Consider the following 21,281-nt stretch of genomic DNA (forward strand, 5'->3'; position numbering starts at 1 on the left):
GAATGAAGAGTGGAAATTGGTTATGAGACAGTACAGATTAACTTATTCTTTATCAATGTAGTTTTTTCATTCGTACATTTATTTAACATTTTGGCATGCCTGCTCTGTCCTGGGCCTGATGCTAAGCAGGGTTGACACAGAAACGACACAGAACAAGGCCCAGATTCGACAAACTTCTAACGGGCTTTCTGAAGGTGTCTTAACTGCCATAAACTCTCCATGATCAGACCCCACTGGGATACAGTCTCCTGCCATGCTTGGTTATGATTTAGTGCCAGGGTTCTTATTATAATTATACTTTTATTTCTATTTTCTATTATTCTTTATTTTTAAATTAATTAATTAATTAGTTAATTAATTTGACACAGAGAGAGAGGGATCACAAGTAGGCAGAGAGGCAGGCAGAGAGAGCGGCAGGGAAGCAGGCTCCCCTGCTGAGCAGGGAGCTTGATGTGGGGCTGGATCTCAGGACTCTGAGATCATGACCTGAGCCAAAAGCAAAGGCTTAACCACTGAGCCACCCAGCCAGCCCTCTATTATTTTTTAAATGCTATGTCTACTAGTAGACCGCAACATTGTAGATACAATCTCCACATTACAACCATAAATTATTGTTAAAGATATGAAAGGAACAAACAAATGATTCATCCTATGGAGGTTAGGAGATCTGATGGGGTGTAGTAAGAGATAAAACTGGAACGGTAAATGGGGCTCAGTTTGTGAGGGGCTTTGAATGCCCTGCTAAGTTATTAAAGCTTTGCACTCCAAACGAGAGAAGCCATAGGAAACAGAAATAATAGCATAATAAGTCAAGCAGAGAGAGTCAATTATCATATGGTTTCACTTATTTGTGGGGCATAACAAATATCATGGAGGACAAGGGGTGTTAGAGAGGAGAAGGGAGTTGGGGAAAATTGGAAGGGGAGGTGAATCATGAGAGACTATGAACTCTGAAAAACAATCTGAGTGGTTTGAAGTGGCGGGGGGGTGGGAGGTTGGGGTACCAGGTGGTGGGTATTATAGAGGGCACGGATTGCATGGAGCACTGGGTGTGGTGAAAAAATAATGAATACTATTTTTCTGAAAATAAATAAATCAATTTAATAAAAAAAGAATATATAACAATTACAAAAAAGTAATATATAACAATTACAAAACAGAATATATGATAATTACATATATATATATATATATATATATATATATATAAAATCTCTCTTTGTGTCTATAGATATCTACCTCTCTATCTATGCATTCAGCATGAAGCCACACAAATATATGAAGCAAATTGTGATGGAATTGAAGTAAAAAAAAAAAAAAACTTAGAAACATAGAAAAATAGTAGGAATTTCAACAATGGATAGAACATTCAGGCAGAAGATCATTCAGGACAAAGAGAGACTTCTAAAATACTACAGATCATATGGACTTAAGAAACACATATAGAATTTCACCCAACAGCAGCAGGATATACGTTATTCTAAGTGTTAATGAAATATTACCCAAGATAAGTGGGTCATCATAAAACAAACCTTAACATATTTAGGAAGACTGAAACCATGCCAAGTGTATTTTCCACTTATAATGGAATAAAACTAGAAATTAATAACAAAAAATAAAAAAGAAATAATAGCATACACAAAGGCAAGAAGAAATAGATGTTCATCCCTAAATAGAAGAACAGTAAATCACTCTATTTGGTTGAAGACTTGTTGCCTCAAGTCACTGACTCAGAAAAGGACAAATAGAAGTACCTGACTGATTCTTATGACACATGTTATTCCCCAATCTAGCGAACTGCTTTGCATCTTCCTGAATTTATAAGATACTCTTCAAGGGAAGCACAATAGCACTGATTGGGATCAAATATCTGGAGTGAGTTCCATCTCCTAAGCCAAACCTGGGAGGCAGGAGCACTGTAGCAATGAAATATACTGATTACAACTCTCTTGAGATTGTCAAAGACATTTTAGGATCATCAATGCAAATATGAACACTGATTACAAAAATCTCACATGGGGTCACAGAGAGAGAACCCACAGGAAGAGCCAGAGCATATGAATAGAAATCACCAGCTCCCCTGCTTGGCTAACTGTCCCATTGCAGCATCTCAGAGGGTGGCAGGCTATTTGCTCTTTCATCTGGTACATGTTTGCTAAATACATACAATTTTCAAGGTACTACCTAAGAAATACTCCAAGGACACAAGTAGGGGAAATGGCCAGTGTCATCTAGAAGGAGTTCATGGTCTATTTGGAGGAAACATCAAAGATCAGGTATTTAAATTAAGTGTGATAAGTGTTCTGCTACTAGTAACAACAAAATGTGAATTTATAATTGTGGTCTCTAATGTGGCAGTAGTTTCAGAAAAGATTTCTGGGAGGAAAAATGTCTCAACTTAGATATCAAACTTAAGCCCAAATCAGCATAACCAGAGGGAAATGTATTGGTCACACTTTTTAAATGCAAGAAACAAAAGGTCATACTATAGAAGGTAGTTTACTGTTATTGCTATTGTTGTGACTGTTATCAACAACCATAGTAATAATAAAACCTGACGTTTTGAGTATAAACAATGGGCCAGGGATTGTTTCAGCCATATCACATGTGTGTTTAGTCCCTCCAATCAATGTTTGAAGTAGGTACTATTGTTATCCCCATTTTACAGATGAAGAAACTGATGTAAAGAAAAGTTATGAAGCTCGTATAAGATAACATAACTAGCAATCGAGGCAGAGAGGATTTGGACAAGTCCTCTGTCTTGAAGCTCCTGGTTGTTGTTGTTTCAGTCAGAAAATAAGATATAATCCCTCTTCCTGCCTTCTTGTGTCACAAATGCCACTCAAGATGGGACAGAGAGCCAAAAATAATCTGGCTCTCCAGAGACTCAATCACTGTAAATGGCTTGAGGTGGAATTTCATTGCTAGTGCCAACTGCCTGTAGCTAGGATGTAGGCATACTTGCAAGAGTTTGTAATGAAGTATATTTGTTTCATTCCCAATGCAATAAAATAGTCTTTTCAACACCATATCTCCAAGTAGAGAATTCCCTATACTTAGAAAGAGTCTTGATGACAGAAAAACAGAAAGAGTGATACATATCAATGACAGGGATGGAATATATTCCAGGCACAGGAAGGCATTGGAAGAGGCATAGGAGCAATAGCATAGATGTTTCAAGAAAAGGCAGGCAGTTGCTATGGACAGCAAGTAGGATAACAGGCTAGGTGAGTATGAGAAGAAAATACAAAATCAGCAGGTTCAGGTCATGAAGGCCTCATACATCACTATGAAGGCACTGGATTATTTGTAGGGAAATGAGGCATGGAGTATTAATCAGAGGAGAGGTATAATCATGTCTGCCCTTAGAAAGATATCACAGGATCCAGAGAAAGAAGGCAAGAGAAACACTGCCAACATCCAGGGCATGCCCATATAATTCATTGTGTCCAAATAAGACCTATTTAAGAGTGAAAGGAAATTATCTTATTTACTCCAGGAAATAGGCAATTACGGTCACCATACTTCAAGTAAAGAGAAGGGCAAGAGGCAAAGATCAAGAGAAGAAAAATAAATTATTTGCTGAATAGTTTCACCAACCCATGACCTAGACCTTTTAAATATGTCACCATTTCCCTTTATTTTTATAGGAAACAGGTTCATTGAGATTAAATCAATTGTCCAGGATCTCAGTGGTAGGAAACCAAAGAACGCATGACCTCTATCCAATTCTCTTGCCCCCAACCCTACCCCACATTTACAAGAGTATTGCCTACCTGCTATAAACTAGCATGGTGATTAAAAACATGACTTCAGAGGCAGACAAGTCTAGGTTTGAAGACTGGTTATACTACTAACTAGCCAAGTGAGTTGAAACATCTCCTTGAAGCTAAGTGTAGTTCCTTCTTCTGTAAAATAGGAATCCTAACAGTACCTACTTTGAGATCTGTAGTGAGAATTAAATGAAACAGAAAATATGAAGATCTTAGCACAGTGCCTGGTACACCAGCATTCAATACATGGTAGCTTTCATTTTATTAATACTTAATACATTAACTGGAGAAAAATAAAGGATCAGTGACTAAAACAAGTATGTTTCCTTAATTGAGGCTGAGGCTATTTTAATTTGGTTTGTTATAGGAAATTAGAGCAAGACCAAATCATCTGTTGGAAGGCCCTCTGGACCCAGTAAGGTATGGGAGAGTAAGTCTGGGGAAAGCCAAAGAGAAGAAATGAACAAGAGGCTCATTCATACTACTTTATCTACAGAACACCAGGATCATGTCTAGAAGGTCAAGCTAATTTCTACAGCTTTTGAAGTTATAGATGAAAATGGAATTCAAGAAAAAGAAAGAGACTATGGTGGTAAGCAGATGGGGAAATAGTTTCCAAAACCGGAACATTTTTATCCCAAGACAGAAAGGACTGATATGAGAATCTATTCACCATTTATAATATTCTCTATGGGAAATGAAGTTCTAGATTTCAAAGAGCTAACTTGAAGGGTTATTTTCGAAACAAGCTTTGTACGTCAGATTCTGTCTATTCTTCTGTTTTCCTATTTGTTATGAGTCTATACCCACTGGTTCATTGATGATTTTCTGAGAAATATTTCTGTGCTAGGTAGCAAGTTTGGCATTCTGGAGCTGAATCAGAAACAGAGCTGACCTCCATGGTAGATATCAGTTTAGTGATAGAAATGTATCCTGAAGAATGTGAAATTCAATGCAGAATGTGCTAAGTTCCATAAAAGCAGAACAGGGAAAACATTAAGAAATTTAAGAGAACAGAGATCATTCTCATCTCAGGGGAACTGGGGAAGGCTTCATGAGGCATTGGCCATTGAGATGGGCCTTAATGGGTAGGTGGTTGAAGGTGGGCTGACTCCACAACCAAAGACACTGGGAAGATGTATGGACTATCGTCACTCTTAGGATGGCTGTTTAAATAAAGAACTTTGGCTTTACAGCCAACATAAAAGAAGCAACCACCTTTCCTGACCTGCACCTGCCTGCATTACTGTCAGTAATAGTTTAGTGCCTTTTCCTCTGTGAAACTCTTAAAGAGACATGGAAGACAGACAAGATCATTAGCAAAATACACATCATCAACAGCTGCTTTCAAATGTGGTTAACCTATTCCCAATGGCACTTCCAGCTCAGGTCATTGCCTAGAGAAATTAACATGGCCCTTCTAACAAATGGTCCACCAGGTTTCTTTAACATTTCTTTGTGAGCCTGCTTTCACATAGGCTTACATAATTTAGGTATTTTTCACTTAGAACTCTTCAAATTCAGAAACTGGTTTATTGGCAGTGTGTCATTATTGGTGGTAAGGAAAACATTAGTTCTTTCAATTATTTCATAGTTTTCCAATTCATTATCTTTTTTTATCTTGCTGAGCAAACCTAAAGGTTAAGAAGGCAGGGGCTATTATTCCTCCTATTTTAATGGAAGAAATATTTGAAATTGAGAGAAGTTAGCCACTTTCCAGGAATCACACAGCTTATATGCACACAACAGGGCATGCCTTTCAGTTTTCAAATTCTCAATGCCATGTCACCAAGTCTGTCTGGGAGACAGATAGGACTGTACTCTGAGGCATTTACACTACCTGCAATAATTGTTCATCATACACAAAAATAAACTCGAAATGGATAAAAGACCTCAACGTGAGACAGGAATCCATCAGAATCCTAGAGGAGAACATAGGCAGCAGTAACCTCTTTGATACCGCATTAATGGAAACACCAAATAGGAAAGTCTGAGGATTAGAAAAAGTTGGGAAAAAAAGTAATCATAGTGTTTCTCCTTCCCTCTCTTCCCCAAACCAGACAAATTCCAGAATCAGTGGTTTTAAAGGGAGCTCTCCTAGCTACTCATGATCGGCTAACCATCTTTTAATGTGGCCAGTCTTCTGGATGCTGTGACAGGCCTTACACCATTCAGCCAGATGTAATTTAATGGTTAGGCTCTTTCAAATCACAGAGATAAACAGACACACATTATATTCATAAGGTTTTGGGGTTTTTTTGTTGTTGTTGTTTTTCTAGGTTTTTGTTTTTTTAAAAATACACAGAGAAATAAGTTTCAATTGCTGCAGATCCCAGCCACCAGGTAGACGGAATCTTGCTCAAGAACTGGACGGCTATTCTAGTGACCAGCCTTTGCTGCTGCTCTATCAGCAGCTAATATCCATGGCACTCTCTGATGGTCACCATTACCATGACTCAATCATTCTTCTGCTGCCACCAATAAATTCCTGGCTGGATTCCTCCTTTATTTACTCAGTTTGGTACTCATGTCGTCTATCATGCCAAACTTGAGTAATTCCTATTTTGTATGTGCTTTAGGGCTTCTGGCCTCACTTATAATCATTATCTTTCCCTCCATGTATCCTAGTCAAGTTCACTGCAGTCAGATCTAATTGGTTCATTTGGTGATTTGCATGGCTTTGGACAGATCTGTTATGCTAGTCCGTTGACTTCTCTTGAAACAGGTAGCCACCCCTGGCTCAGTCACCTGCAACCAATCTTGTGGAATAACATGTGCAAATGTCCTACAAGGAAGTAGTGCATCATAAACTACTCTCCAGCAAAATTTAAAGGAGGGAGGAGAATGTCTGGCTTATGAATAGTGTATTTACATGGAGCCCAAGGGAAAATAGTTCAGGAGAGTAAAATAGTGGGGAAAATCCTAACACTTTGAAGAACATGATATCCAAATGTAGCCCTTCCAGAGGAGTCATAAAGTAACATGACATCAGTGAGAAGGCTCAACCACTTTCATAAAAAGCAAAACTAATGGTTCTAGTGAGAGTAGAGAAAATAGTGCCTCACATGTTCTCTGCATGAATGGTATGGGGTACCGAGGAAGACATAGGCTTTAGAAACAGACATGGCTTCTACTCCTATAGAGGCAAGTGCTTTTTTGGGCAACCGTAGATAAGCCATAACTTATGTATCTTTACATTTAGAGTATAATACTTAATTTACATGTCAGTTGTGAAGATAAATGAGAGAATATATGTAAAATCACCAGGATATAGTAAACCCTCAGAAAATGGTACTTAATGTGTATGGCTACCACTCAAAAATTAATGAAAGCCCTCCTTAACACTCTCCTGCCCAATGCATGGTAAGTACTTGATAAGGATGGAAGCTCTTTTGGTATTTGTACTTATTTGTATGTATAAATGGGTTATCATTTTGAATAATTTGCACAGTGAGTTTTTTGAGTGGGTATATGTGTGACTATAACAGAATCTCTGGAGTCCGTTAGAGACAATAAAATGTACCGGGAAAGAACAAACTCTGAGACCACCTTTTTTCCACTATTTAAAAAAAAAAAGTGTATTATATTCTCAGTCCAGAAGTAACACTTGCACATTATGAGAATATATTGAAAAAATGAAAGTGTAAAAAAGAAGGGGATTTACTCTCCCAAAAGAAAACACGTTGATAGTGAAATATATTTCATAATCATTTTTCTACCTTCTGAGCATCATTTTATTTGTTTCATATAGTTGTTATCTTACTGACTATCCAGTTCCTTTTGCTTCTTGCTTGCTTTTTAAATTATACTCTATATTTTATGTCATATAGGTTCATCACATTGAATTGCATTTAATGTCCTCGTAATAACCCAGTAAGTGCATGGGTATTGATTTACTCAAATTTTCTCTCTAGGTGATGAACAGTTAGGTTCTTTTTATTTTGTTTCATTTTTTAATTTTGTTTTAGTTATTATAACCAATGCTCTGAGATATTTGAGGACAATTCTCACATCCTGAGACTTCTTTTTAGCAACAAGAGGAAATGCTTCAAAACATGACTACTTTTCAGGAAAATACAAGTTTATAGCAAATGGTCCTAAACTTTTTGCTGTAAAGTTACAAGTTTGAGCCTTGGGATTCCCAGAAAAAGTAATAATAACAAGCTTTATGCCCAATGCTTTTCACTATTGCCTATATCACAGTTCCTCTGTGGACTAAAGAACACTCTATTCCCCATGGAATACAAACATTTGACTGTTTCTTATGTGCATTGCTCTAAAGGCTTGCTTGCATTCAGCAGTAATCCTTAATAGCACTAGTAAGTTTGTATGCAAACTGCTCTTACACAGACTTAAGTCTACTTGTTTCAAAAATGAATAAAGGGAGAAGAAAATCTATATTTATTAATCCCAGAGAAGTTACCCTATATATTCATTTTCTACTGCTGCTGTAACAAATTACCACAGACTTAGTATTTAGAACAACATAATTTTTTTTAAAAAGCCCATAAATTTATTATCTTACATTTCTGTAGGTGTGACTCTGATACTGATCTCAGTGACCTAAACAAACAAACAAACAAACAAACAAAAAACAAGGCATCAGCACAATTGCATTCCGTTGCTTCAATGGGGCACAGGCAGAGGGGACTATAAAATTCTTCTGGAAATAGCAGAAGTGCAAGAAGGAAGGAGAATCCCGGGAAGACTTTAAGGTTATCATGCTGTCACTCCCTCTCCTCCATATCCCATTGCCTAAGGAAATCACAAGATAAACCCAAACCAAAAGGATAGGATTTTCCTGCAGTGGGAGTGATGGCAGTCACGAGGTAAAAGTCAAGGATACAGAAAGAGGAAAAAAAAAATGGAGCCAATAATTCTACCTCCCATAGCATCATTACTCACATTTTACAGATAAAGAAATAGTGGTACAGAGAAGCGAGCTGACTTGCCCAAGGTCACAAAACTCACATTTAAATTTGACTTTAAAACTCAGTCTCCATTGTTTTATACCACAAGGCCTCGAGATGTATTCTCTGAATCATTTCCTTCCAAATAAAGGCGTTTATAAATTGGCATCTAAAAATTCCTCTTGCAAACAGTCGTCAGAAATTTCATTTTGCTCTTCTGCCTCCTGTTTCACTTTATCAGCCTAAATTTGTAACATGGGCAGGAGCATGAAGATAAAATTGGCTCTGAAAATGAGAAAATGGATTTTCTTGCCATGCCTTTGCATTACAAATGGTCCCAGTCCACGGCAATCATGGCTGCACCTGGAACAGTGCACAGGCCCCATGAATAATCCATGTTCCTTACACATGCTCCTCCCTGCAGTGCTGATTCAGCAACTGCTCCCTTTCTCTGCAGAGCAACGGCAGCAGACAGGTCAGGTGAAGTGTCAGAATGCAACAGCACTCTGAGCATTTGGTTGAATCTTGGAGCCAAGCAAGAGAGTTAAAAATCTAATTAGAGTTAAACCAGACTGCAACACGTGCCTTCTTAGAACATTCTGTTACCTTCAGAATTAAACTAGACTCCTTTCATTCAAGAGAGCTGAGTTGAGGCTCAAAATTCTGCATTTCCAACTACTTTTCAGGTGATGCCAATGCTGTTATTTTAGGGCCACACTTTGAGCAGGAAAGCTCTAGAGCAGGAGTCTACAAATTGGTCTTTACATTTTTAGAGGGTTGGAGGGAAAAATCACAAGAAGGATAGTATTTCAGGATATGGGAAAACTTTAGAAATTCCCATTTCAGTGTCCATAGGTAAAGTTTTACTGGAACACACACACCCACACACACAAATCTAGATTCCTTTATGTGGCAAACAGGAGCTTTCATGATTTCACCATTTCTTATCTGCCCAAACCCTCATTCTCCCATTCTCCGACCTTCAATTTGACCTTCATACCACCTCCCTTAGCTTCAATGCTAGCTATTCCTACGTATTTGTACTTTCCCAAAAGCAAAAATATTCTCTAGACTCCTTTGCGTTATTGATCCATTTTCCTAGAAAACTCTTTCTCTCCTTTTCTCACTTATCTAAATTGAATTCCTTCTTTCAGAAGTAGCTCAGAGGTCACTTTTTTGCAGAAAGCCTTTCTCAGCCTCACCCTCGCCCTGGAACCCAGCCTACTTGGAGTTAGAGTCTCCTTGTCTAGGAAACGTTTTGTGCCACTAGATCACTTATCTATCTATATTAGAGTCAGTCTTACTGTCAATCTCACAAACATTCAACCCTTTAACACGAAGAAACTTTTGGTTGTGAATGCACATTGTTTTTGGCACAGTGCCAACCAGTCATCAGATGTTTGCAGAACAAAAAATTGAAGAGCAAAGGGAAAGAAAAAATAGGAAAAGAAGGAGGAAATTAAGGGAGGGTAGATGAAAAGGAAGGGGGGAGAGTGAGGGGGGAAGGGAAAAGGGTGAGGAGGGAAAGAGGGACTGAAAAAGAGGAAAAAGGAGAAAAACTGAGATCCAGTATGAGAAAGTATTTGTATATGTCATGTGGCCACATAACTACAAAGAGTCCTATTCATTTTCACCTCGAAAATGCCAATGCGTGTGGCTTGCTATTCTCAGGGCAATGTGTTTCCCTAAATCCTTCTACCCAAGCAGTTCAGACCCACTAAAATTCTTTGTAAATTCAAGCAAGAGAACTTTCTAAAGTGTGAAGCTTCTTAGCCATTTCCTCAGTGTGCTCCAGTGCGATCAGTAGCCAATCCAGATGACAAATTAATGTTAAATACAGTTGGAAGAATGGTAAGAAAAAAAACATAGCAGGGAAGGATTAGCAAGGAGTCTCACCAGAACTGTGGCCTCACAGAAGGGGTAAGGATTCTGCTGTGATCCTCTGGGTAACAGGCAGGAAGACAGGCTGTGGGTTGGTTTGGAGACTACTGATCAGTCCTCTGGCAGGTGGGAAGGCCCTTTGGAAATGGAATTCTCAGTTGTACTGTAGATATTGGACTTTCAAATCAGCCGGAACAAGAGTTTCCAAGTAATAGTTCCAAATGCATGTTGTTGCTGGTTTTGCTTCAACACCACTACAGACTGATGTGATTGCCTGATGGTTTTGAGGACACCTCTACACTCTAATAATTGTATTTTGCAAATTGCACCTGAGGCATTACCATACCTGATAAGACTCTTAATTGATGTTTTAGTATAATTACTTGGAAAGCACATCCTTGGAAAGAATAGTTTGAATAAATATAGATCAGATATGTTCTGGGATCATTCTTTGAGTCACTATGGTAAGTGCTTCTCCCTACCCCTCCCTCAAAAGTCAACCACTTTATGTTATTATAGCTTCAGTGATCTGCTAAAATTCTGGAAGTTTTGCTCTTCAGAAAAAAAGGAACAGGAAAGAAAGGAGGGAGGGAAGGAGGGAGGAAGGAAAAGAAAGAGAGAGAGAGAGAGAGAGAAAGAAAAGAAAAAAGAAAAGGAAAAAGAAAGACGGGGGGGAATAAAGCAAAAGAGAAAAAGAAAGAAAAAAGAAAAGCTCTTATTTTCTAGCTGAAGAGGGGAGATACAGCTGTTGTGATTTAGGATTGCCAAGATCCTGACCCTAGGCCTGACTTTAAAACAGTATTTGGATTTGAGTAGAAACAGCAATGAACTTAGGGCAACTTGTTAGCTGAAACTCTCTGACCCTCAGCATTTTTCATTTGTGAAAGAGGGAAAATAACTTATTTTCAGTGGCCTGCTCTGAGGATCTGATGAAATCTGATGGCTAAAAAGCAAACCAAAAACTAATCTATTTTGTATGGCTGAGGAATTACAGGCTAAAATTGTAATTGTGGGCTAGAATTAGTGGAACAGAGCCAGAAAACAGAGCAGGCACAGCGTACTAGTCTATTTTGGCTGCCGTAACAAAAAATCATAGCTTGGTTGGCTTACATAACAGAAATTCGTTTTCTCACAGTTCTGAAGACCAGAAATGCCTGATGGAGGTCAGGTAGGATCTGGTTTCTAAAGAGAGTTCTCTCCCTGGCTTTCAGATCACCTCTTTGGCCACTCAGGCCTTTCTGAACGGGGTCGGAAAGAGATCTCTCTGGTGTTACTCTTTCTCTTTTTATGAGGACACTGGTCCTACCAGGTTAGGGCCCCACCCTGATAACCTTATCACCTCTCCATAGGCCTTCCCTTCAAATAGTCACACTGGGGCCTATGGCTTCAACATACGTATTTGAAGGCAAACATTAAGTCCATAATACACATATTACCAAAGGGCCCCTCTTCAAAACTATCTTATTTCATCATTTACAGAAATCAGACATGGCTTTGGATTCCATTAGTCATGTTTTAAGCTGGTTCAAAATGTCAACTTTCCAAGGAAGTCTTTCTCTACTCCCCTAAAGGACTAATCCTTTCTCCCCACACCTGTTAGAACTGTCCTCTCCAATAGCACTGAGCTCATTATCACTTGTCTGTTTCTCTTGGAGGGAGTGGAGGTTCCTCAGGAGCATATTTTTTTTTCAATTTTACATAACCAGATTACTAGGGATTCTCAATAGGGTGTAAGAAAAACATGAATATATTTTAACATTTTGCCATTAACACCTTTCACCACATTCTGATAAATCAATCTTTCCAATTTCTTAACAACATCTTAGGCAGATTTTATAATATCTAGTTATTTTTCATGACCGAAGTACAGTTTAAAACTTTAATCTCAAAATTTATTTAAAGCTCATCTCTTCCCTTTCCCCAGCTATGCCTTGGGTTGTGATTCTGGCTTAACAGAGTAGGGTATCAGAAATGATGCTGAGCAGGCTGGGTTATGAGATCCATTGAGGATATACAATGCTCAACTCCAGGGAGCAAGATTCATACAATCCACCATATGACCCATTCTACTTATTGTTGTCCAGTACACAACCTGCACAACCAGAGAAGGAGATGGAAGCCCTGAATACATAGTCCTCTATACCCCCTTCTAAATCTAATTATCCTAGGGTCTGATAAGGACCCAAGAAGCATAGAGGAAGTAGGGGTCATCGTATATAACTGATCACATTATCAGGAAAAGGAAGCCATCTTTGATCATACTCTGATTTTGTCTAGTTCATCTTCTAGTGATTTCCACAAATAATAATAACAATAATTATAGCAAATAATAACTATAATCATAATGATATATAATGCTTCTTGAGCACTCGCTATCATACTTCATAAATTCTAAAATACATTCTCTCACATCCCAGTATTTCTGAAATAGCAATGTGATTTATAATTGATGAAGTCTCATGGTTTAATTATAAGCATCTCTTAGGGGTACATAAAATAATGATGACTCTAACAACTGATACAACTGATGGCCTCTGAAAATTGATAAAATACAGAAAGTGCAAGCATTCTACATGTACTAACTCATCTAATATAATAATGCTGTGAGATCTGTTATGATTAGTAACCCATTTTACTGATGAAAGAACTGTGATAAGGAAGTTAAGTAAACCACCTAGAGCCACAACTAGTAGGTGGAAGATGCAGTAAATGTTACATAGACGGTACATCTTGGGCTTTCTTGGAGTGGTGCCTGACTTTTCCTTACCTCCTCCATTCCTGAAGAACCCCTCAGAAAGAGACAGCCATGTCTCCATCATCCACAACCAGTGGTACATTCCCAAATGCCCTCTTTAGATGGATGTCTCCATACTTCATAGTCCTCTGGATAGCTCTGTAGTTCCTGCCGCCTTTCTACTTTTTGGGCTCTTTCATGTGGATCAGTGTGAGTTGCTAAAGTTTTTTTGTACCCACTGCCCTTTACACTGAACCCAGCTGTTATAAATTTACAGTGTTTCTTTACATGGATTCCGAAACTATAAGCTCTTTGGAAGCAGGAACTGTACTGACTTTTGTTTGTTTGTTTGTTTGTTTGTTTAAACAACAGTGCATGACTTTTCTTAGGTTCACAGTACCTAGTACAGTGCCTGCTACATGGTAAGCACTTAATAAGGGTTTTGTTGGGGGGGGACAAGATGGCGGGGGAGTAGGAGGAGGCGCCTTTTCAGCTGGTACCCCAAAGTGAGCTGATTACCTACCAAAGAACTCCATTCACCCATGAAATCAGCCTGAGATCAGAATTATACACGTCTGGATCTCTACAGGGGCAGAAGACACCAGTGAGCAGGTAAAGAGGAATGGGAATGGCGGACTGATATTGGAAGATAAACAAAAGGGGGAGGGAGCCACCAGAGGCGACCGGTTGGAAAGTAATACCCTGCGTCTGGGGACCAGCATTAACTTGGAGACTGGTTGAAAGCACTTCAAAAGAGCAAAGGATCGTGGGGGGAAATTGTGGGAATCGGGGCGGCTAGGGACAGGGGCTTAAGTCCCCGGTCCCAGGACAGCCTCCCGTGGCACTGAGGCAGAGAGAGTGTGGCGGAGAAACCAGCTCTTGGTCCCTAAGCTGCCAGCATGCCCTAGAATGCGTGGGTTCTAGTTCTTGTGAGGGGATGGGTTGGCAGAACGCGCAAGCCCTACCACAAAGCTTGAGATATGCGCGCACGTCCCTCCTGCTCCCTGGAGTTACAAAGGCCAGGCCAGCACTCTTTGACCCACACCATTGTTTCAAAGCCTAAGCCACGCGCCCCAAACTCTCCCCTGACAGAGGTGCGCAAAAGCCCAGCCTGGTGCTTACGGACCAGCGCCCCGTTCTCAGTGCCCAAGAGGCGCCCGACCTAGAGCCGCCTCTGAAAGAGGTGCTCGCAAGCTGGGCACTCCCAGCCTGGGCCAGCAGCAAAATCTCAGTGTGCGATCGCTGCTTAGAACCTCTCTGGTGGTCGGGAGCTCCCAGACAGCTGCCACTGCCTTGGCTTTGGGTACAAGCAAAAGATCCTACACCCCCATTGTCTGCAACTTGGAACCTGCTCTGCCAGCGGCCAAGGGGGAACTTATTTAGGCTCTGCACCCAGACTGAGGCTTCTCTCTGAGAGGGAGATCAGGATGCGGTTTGTTTTCCTCTAAAACTACAAAAACTATCAAAGGCGGTCAAGGTGAGAGAAAAAAATAGGTGAACAAGCATAAAAACCGCCAGAGAACAAAAGCCTAAAAAAAAAAAAAAAAAACACCAGTTTCCTCAGAGCCTACCCCCTTGAGGGGGGCAGGAGGACTTAACTCAGGAAACAGCATTGACTGACAACCCACGTGGCAGGCCCCTCCCCCAGAAAACAAACCAAGAAAGGAAAAAAAAAGAGAGAGAGAGAAAAAAAAGGACTACAAGAGAACAACCACTACTTCATAGGAAAACTTGTATTGCTCACTCGTTCCCACTACTCCGGTTCTTTTTTTTTTTTTTTTTTTTACACAGAGGTAATTTTTTTAACCTATTTACCATCACAGCGAGTTGTGCAGTACATCGAATTCCATAATACCTTTCTAACCTGAACTGCATTTTTATTTTTTGAATTCCTTTTCTTAAATTTTAGTTTAGTTTAGTCTAGTTTATTCCTTTTTATTTTTAACCTCTAATATTTATATAGAGTTAAACTTCAAGGTAATTCCCTTTCCCCAATCAATACTATCCCTATAGGTAAACCAATTTTTAATCCCCTTTATCTTAGGAAAGTTGAGTCCTTTAACAAAGATATCAAGATACATCCAGGAAGAATCAAAACAACCTTCCACACCCACACTGAGAATTTATAAGAACTCTCCCATCTTCTTCCACCAGTGTTTCTGTGTTTTTTGTGTTTGTCCTGATAGCATATAAATTTTACACTTGTGGTTTTTTTTGACAAGGTTCTTTCTTTATTTGCATATATATATATTTTTTCTCTTGTCATATACTTGTATCAGTCTTTTTATCTCTTTTTGTTTGTCTACTTCATAAATCTTACCTTGGGGCCCATCTGGGCCGAACCTTCTTTTTCATCTTCCCTTTCTTTCCTCTCTCTCTCTTTTTTTTTTCTTCTTTTATTTTTTTTTTCTTTTTATTTTTCTTTTCTTTTGTCTCTCGCTTGGGTGGGGAATCCTGATTGCTCAGAAGTGTTCCAGGGTGCACCTTGACTGGACCACAGTTGATACATCCAGCTACATCTGTTCAGTCATCTCCCACCAAAATGACTAGGAGGAGGAATGCCCAACAGAAGAAAAATACAGAGGATGGACCTTCTGCAACAGAGCTAACGGCTATCAACATAGACAATATGTCGGAAAGAGAATTCAGGCTAACAATTATCCAGGCAATAGCTAGGTTGGAGAAAGCCATGGATGACCAAACAGAATTGATTAGGGCTGAACTGAAAGCGACCAGACAGGATGTTCACAATGTTAGGGCGGAGCTTAAAGCTACCAGGGAGGAGGTTCACAATGCTCTCAATGAGTTCCAATCTAATCTAAACTCTCTAAAAGCTAGGGTAACTGAGACAGAAGATAGAATTAGTGATCTGGAAGACAAACAGATAGAGACAAAGGATCAGGAGGAAGCCTGGAAAAACAGCTTAGAAACCATGAAAACAGAATCAGGGAAATAAATGATGGCATGAAGCATTCCAACGTCAGAATTATTGGAATTCCTGAAAGGGAGGAGAAAGAAAGAAGTCTAGAAGATATAGTGGAACAAGTCCTTCATGAAAATTTTCCCAATCTCGCAAATGGAACCAGCGTTCATGTACTAGAGGCTGAACGATCTCCACCCAAGATTATACATTCCAAAAAAACATCATGACACCTGATAGTCAAATTGAGGAATTATAATTGTAGGTATAATCTCTTGAAAGCCGCCAGGGCAAAGAGGCTCCTTACTTACAGAGGGAAGTCCATCAGAATAACGTCAGACCTGTCCACAGAGACCTTGCAAGCCAGAAGAGGCTGGCAAGATATATTCAGGGCACTAAGTGAGAAGAACATGCAGCCAAGAATACTTTATCCAGCAAGACTGATATTCAAAATGGATGGAGAGATAAAGAATTTTCAAGACCGGCAAGGCTTAAAAGACTATGCAACCACCAAGCCAACACTGCAGGAAATATTAAGGGGGGTTCTATAAAAGAGGAAAAATCCCAAGAATAGCATTGAACAGAAATATAGAGACAGTCTACAGAAAGAAAGACTTCAAAGGTAACTCGATGTCAATAAAAACGTATCTATCAATAATCACTCTCAATGTGAATGGCCTAAATGCACCCATAAAACAGCACAGGGTTGCAGATTGGTTAAAACGACAGGACCCATCCATATGTTGTCTACAAGAGACCCATTTTGAACCTAAAGATACACCCAGACTGAAAGTGAAGGGATGGAGAAACATCTTTCATGCCAATGGGCCTCAAAAGAAGGCTGGGGTAGCGATTCTCATATCAGATAAATTAGACTTCAAACTAAAGACTGTAGTCAGAGATATAGAAGGACACTACATAATCCTTAAAGGGACTATCCACCAAGATGATCTAACAATTGTAAATATCTATGCTCCCAATATGGGAGCAGCCAATTACTTAAGAAAACTATTAATCAAGATAGTCATATTGATATGAATGCATTAATTGTAGGAGATCTTAACATGCCTCTCTCAGAATTAGACAGATCATCGAAGCAGAAAATCAATAAAGAAACAAGAGCATTGAATGACACATTGGACCAGATGGACCCCATAGATATATACAGAACATTTCACCCTAAAACAACAGAATACTCATTCTTCTCAAGTGCACATGGAACCTTCTCCAGAATAGACAACATACTGGGTCACAAATCAGGACTCAACCAATACCAAAAGACTGAGATTATTCCCTGCATATTCTCAGATCACAATGCTTTGAAACTGGAGCTCGATCACAAGGAAAAGTTCCGAAGGAACTCAAACACCTGGAAGCTAAAGACCACCTTGCTTAAGAATGCTTGGACCAACCAGGAGATCAAAGAAGAACTGAAACAATTCATGGAAACCAATGAGAATGAAGACACTTCGGTCCAAAACCTATGGGATACAGCAAAGGTGGTCCTAAGGGGAAAATACACAGCCATCCAAGCCTCCCTCAAAATAATTGAAAAATCCAGAACACACCAGCTGTCTCTACACTTTAAAGAACTGGACAATCAACAACAAATCAAACCAACTCCACACATAAGAAGGGAAATCATCAAGATTAGAGCTGAGATCAATGAGGTAGAAACCAGAGATACAGTAGAACGGATCAATGAAACTAGAAGCTGGTTTTTTGAAAGAATCAATAAGATCGATAAACCATTGGCCACACTAATACAAAAGAAAAGAGAGAAAGCCCAAATTAATAAAATTATGAATGAAAAGGGAGAGATCACAACGAACAGCAAGGAAGTAGAAACAATTATCAGAAGTTGTTATCAACAGTTATATGCCAATAAGCTTATCAACCTAAATGAAATGAATGCATTCCTGGAAAAATATAAACTACCAAAATTGAACCAAGAAGAAATCGACAACCTGAATAGACCGCTATCTAATAACGAGATTGAAGCAGTGATCAAAAACCTCCCAAAAAACAAGAGCCCAGGACCTGATGGATTCCCTGGGGAATTCTACCAAACCTTCAAAGAAGAAATAACACCTATTCTCCTGAAGCTGTTTCAAAAAATTGAAGCAGAAGGAAAACTTCCAGACTCTTTCTATGAAGCCAGCATTACCCTGATTCTCAAACCATGCAAAGACCCTACCAGAAAGGAGAATTTTAGACCAATATCACTGATGAATATGGATGCTAAGATTCTCAACAAGATCCTAGCCAACAGGATCCAACAGCACATTAAAAAGATTATCCAACATGATCAGGTAGGATTCATCCCTGGGCTACAAGGATGGTTCAACATTTGCAAATCAATCAATGTGATACAACAAATTAATATGAGAAGAGAGAAGAACCACATGGTCCTCTCAATTGATGCAGAAAAGGCATTTGACAAAATCCAGCATCCGTTCCTGATTAAAACGCTTCAAAGTATAGGGATAGAGGGAACATTCCTGAACCTCATCAAATCCATCTATGAAAGACACACAGCAAATATCATCCTCAATGGGAAAAAGCTTGCAGCCTTCCCGTTGAGATCAGGAAAAAGACAAGGATGCCCACTTTCACCACTCTTGTTCAACATATAGTATTAGAAGTCCTGGCAACAGCAATCAAACAACAAAGAGAAATAAAAGGTATCCAAATTGGTAATGAAGAAGTCAAACTCTCTCTCTTAGCAGATGACATGATTCTTTTTATGGAAAACCCAAAAGACTCCACCCCCAAACTACTAGAACTCATACAGCAATTCAGCAACGTGGCAGGATACAAAGTCAATGTGCAGATCAGTGGCTTTCTTATACACTAACAATGAAAATACAGAAAGGGAAATTAGAGAATCGATTCCATTTACTATACCAAGAACCATAAGATACCTGGGAATAAACCTAACCAAAGAGGTAAAGGATCTGTACTCGAGGAACTACAGAACACTCATGAAAGAAATTGAAGAAGACAAAATGCTCTTGGATTGGAAGAATAAACATTGTTAAAATGTCTATACTGCCTAGAGCAATCTATACTTTTAATGCCATTACGATCAAAATTCCACCAGTATTTTTCAAAGAGCTGGGGCAAATAATCCAGAAATTTGTATGGAATCAGAAGAGACCTTGAATCGCTAGGGAAATGTTGAAAAACAAACATAAAACTGGGGGCATCATGCTACCTGATTGCAAGCTTTACTACAAAGCCATGATCACCAAGACAGCATGGTACTGGCATAAAAACAGACACATAGACCAGTGGAACAGAGTAGAGAGCCCAGATATGGACCCTCAACTCTATGGTCAATTAATCTTCAACCAAACAGGAAAAAATATACAGTGGAAAAAAGACAGTCTCTTCAATAAATGGTGCAGGGAAAACTGGACAGCTATATGTAGAAGAATGAAACTCAACCATTCTCTTACACCGTACACAAAGATAAACTCAAAATGGATAAAAGACCTCAACGTGAGACAGGAATACATCAGAATCCTAGAGGAGAACATAGGCAGTAATCTCTTCGCTATCAGCCACAGCATCTTCTTTCAAGATATGTCTCCAAAGGCAAAGGAAACAAAAGCGAAAATAAACATTTGGGACTTCATCAAAATCAAAACCTTCTGCACAGCAAAGGAAACAGTCAAAAAAACAAAGAGGCAACCCATATTTGCAAATGACAGTACAGACAAAGGGTTGATATTGAGGATCTATAATGAACTCCTCAAATTCAACACACACAAAACAGGTAAACATATCAAAAAATGGGCAGAAGATATGAACAGACACTTCTCCAATCAAGACATACAAATGGCTATCAGACACATGAAAAAATGTTCATCATCATTAGGCCTCAGGGAGATTCAAATTAAAACCACATTGAGATATCACCTTACACCAGTTAGAATGGCCAAAATTAACAAAACAGGAAACAACATGTGTTGGAGAGGATGTGGAGAAAGGGGAACCCTCTTACACTGTTTGTGGGAATGCAAGTTGGTGCAGCCACTTTGGAAAACAGTGTGGAGATTCCTCAAGAAATTAAAAATAGAGCTTCCCTATGACCCTGAAATTGCACTCCTGGATATTTACCCCAAGGATACAGATGTCATGAAAAGAAGGGCCATCTGTACCCCAATATTTATAGCAGCAATGGCCATGGTCACCAAACTGTGGAAAGAACCAAGATGTCTTTCAACGGATGAATGGATAAGGAAGATGTGGTCCATATACACTATGGAGTATTATGCCTCCATCAGAAAGGATGAATACCCAACTTTTGTAGCAACATGGACGGGACTGGAAGAGATTATGCTGAGTGAAATAAGTCAAGCAGAGAGAGTCAATTATCATGTGGTTTCACTTATTTGTGGAGCATAACAAATATCATGGAGGACAAGGGGTATTAGAGAGGAGAAGGGAGTTGGGGGAAATTGGAAGGGGAGGTGAATCACGAGAGACTATGGACTCTGAAAAACAATCTGAGGGATTTGAAGTGGCGGGGGGGTCGGAGGTTGGGGTACCAGGTGGTGGGTATTATAGAGGGCACAGATTGCATGGAGCACTGGGTGTGGTGAAAAAATAATGAATACTGTTTTTCTGAAAATAAATAAATTGATAGCTGTAATAAAAAAATATTTTAAAAAAGGGTTTTGTTTTTGCTGTTTCTATGGCTGCTACAATTTTTAATGAATATATAGCCCGTACTAGAGGCTGGATCTAACCAGTTATATGACCTTAAGGGATTCTCACAACTCTGAGTCCCCCCCTTTTTTTAATTATTAAAAAAAAAAAGATAAAAATAGTGACTACTTCCCTGAAAAATACTATTACTAAAGTCACTAATGTAAATGCAATGGATGTATATCTGTCTTTTTCTTTACTGACCTTCTCCAGTTTAGCACGAATGTCTTCCTTTTTAAAACTCTTCTCTCTTCTCTTTCCATTTTTTATTTCTTATCTTACTTGATTTCATCACAGTTACCGACTTACTCAAGTCAAGCCAAAAACCTGCGTATATTCTTTGAGTC

At 39.1% G+C, this 21,281-nt stretch overlaps 1 long non-coding RNA gene across 4 annotated transcripts in view; it reads right to left on the minus strand.

Moving 5' to 3' along the window:
- LOC309842890 overlaps nucleotides 1–21,281 on the minus strand; it is a 256,676-nt gene that overhangs the window by 19,767 nt on the left and 215,628 nt on the right. For 2 of the 4 annotated variants that reach the window (XR_014299826.1, XR_014299827.1), the window contains exon 4: nucleotides 8,299–8,336. The exons of the other annotated variants lie outside the window; for them this stretch is intronic. This is a non-coding gene — a long non-coding RNA (uncharacterized lncRNA). The remainder of the gene's footprint in view (nucleotides 1–8,298; nucleotides 8,337–21,281) is intronic. 4 annotated transcript variants of the gene reach the window in all.

The sequence above is a fragment of the Mustela nivalis genome (genome assembly GCF_964662115.1).
Source record: "Mustela nivalis genome assembly, chromosome: 10".
Lineage (NCBI taxonomy): Eukaryota > Metazoa > Chordata > Mammalia > Carnivora > Mustelidae > Mustela > Mustela nivalis.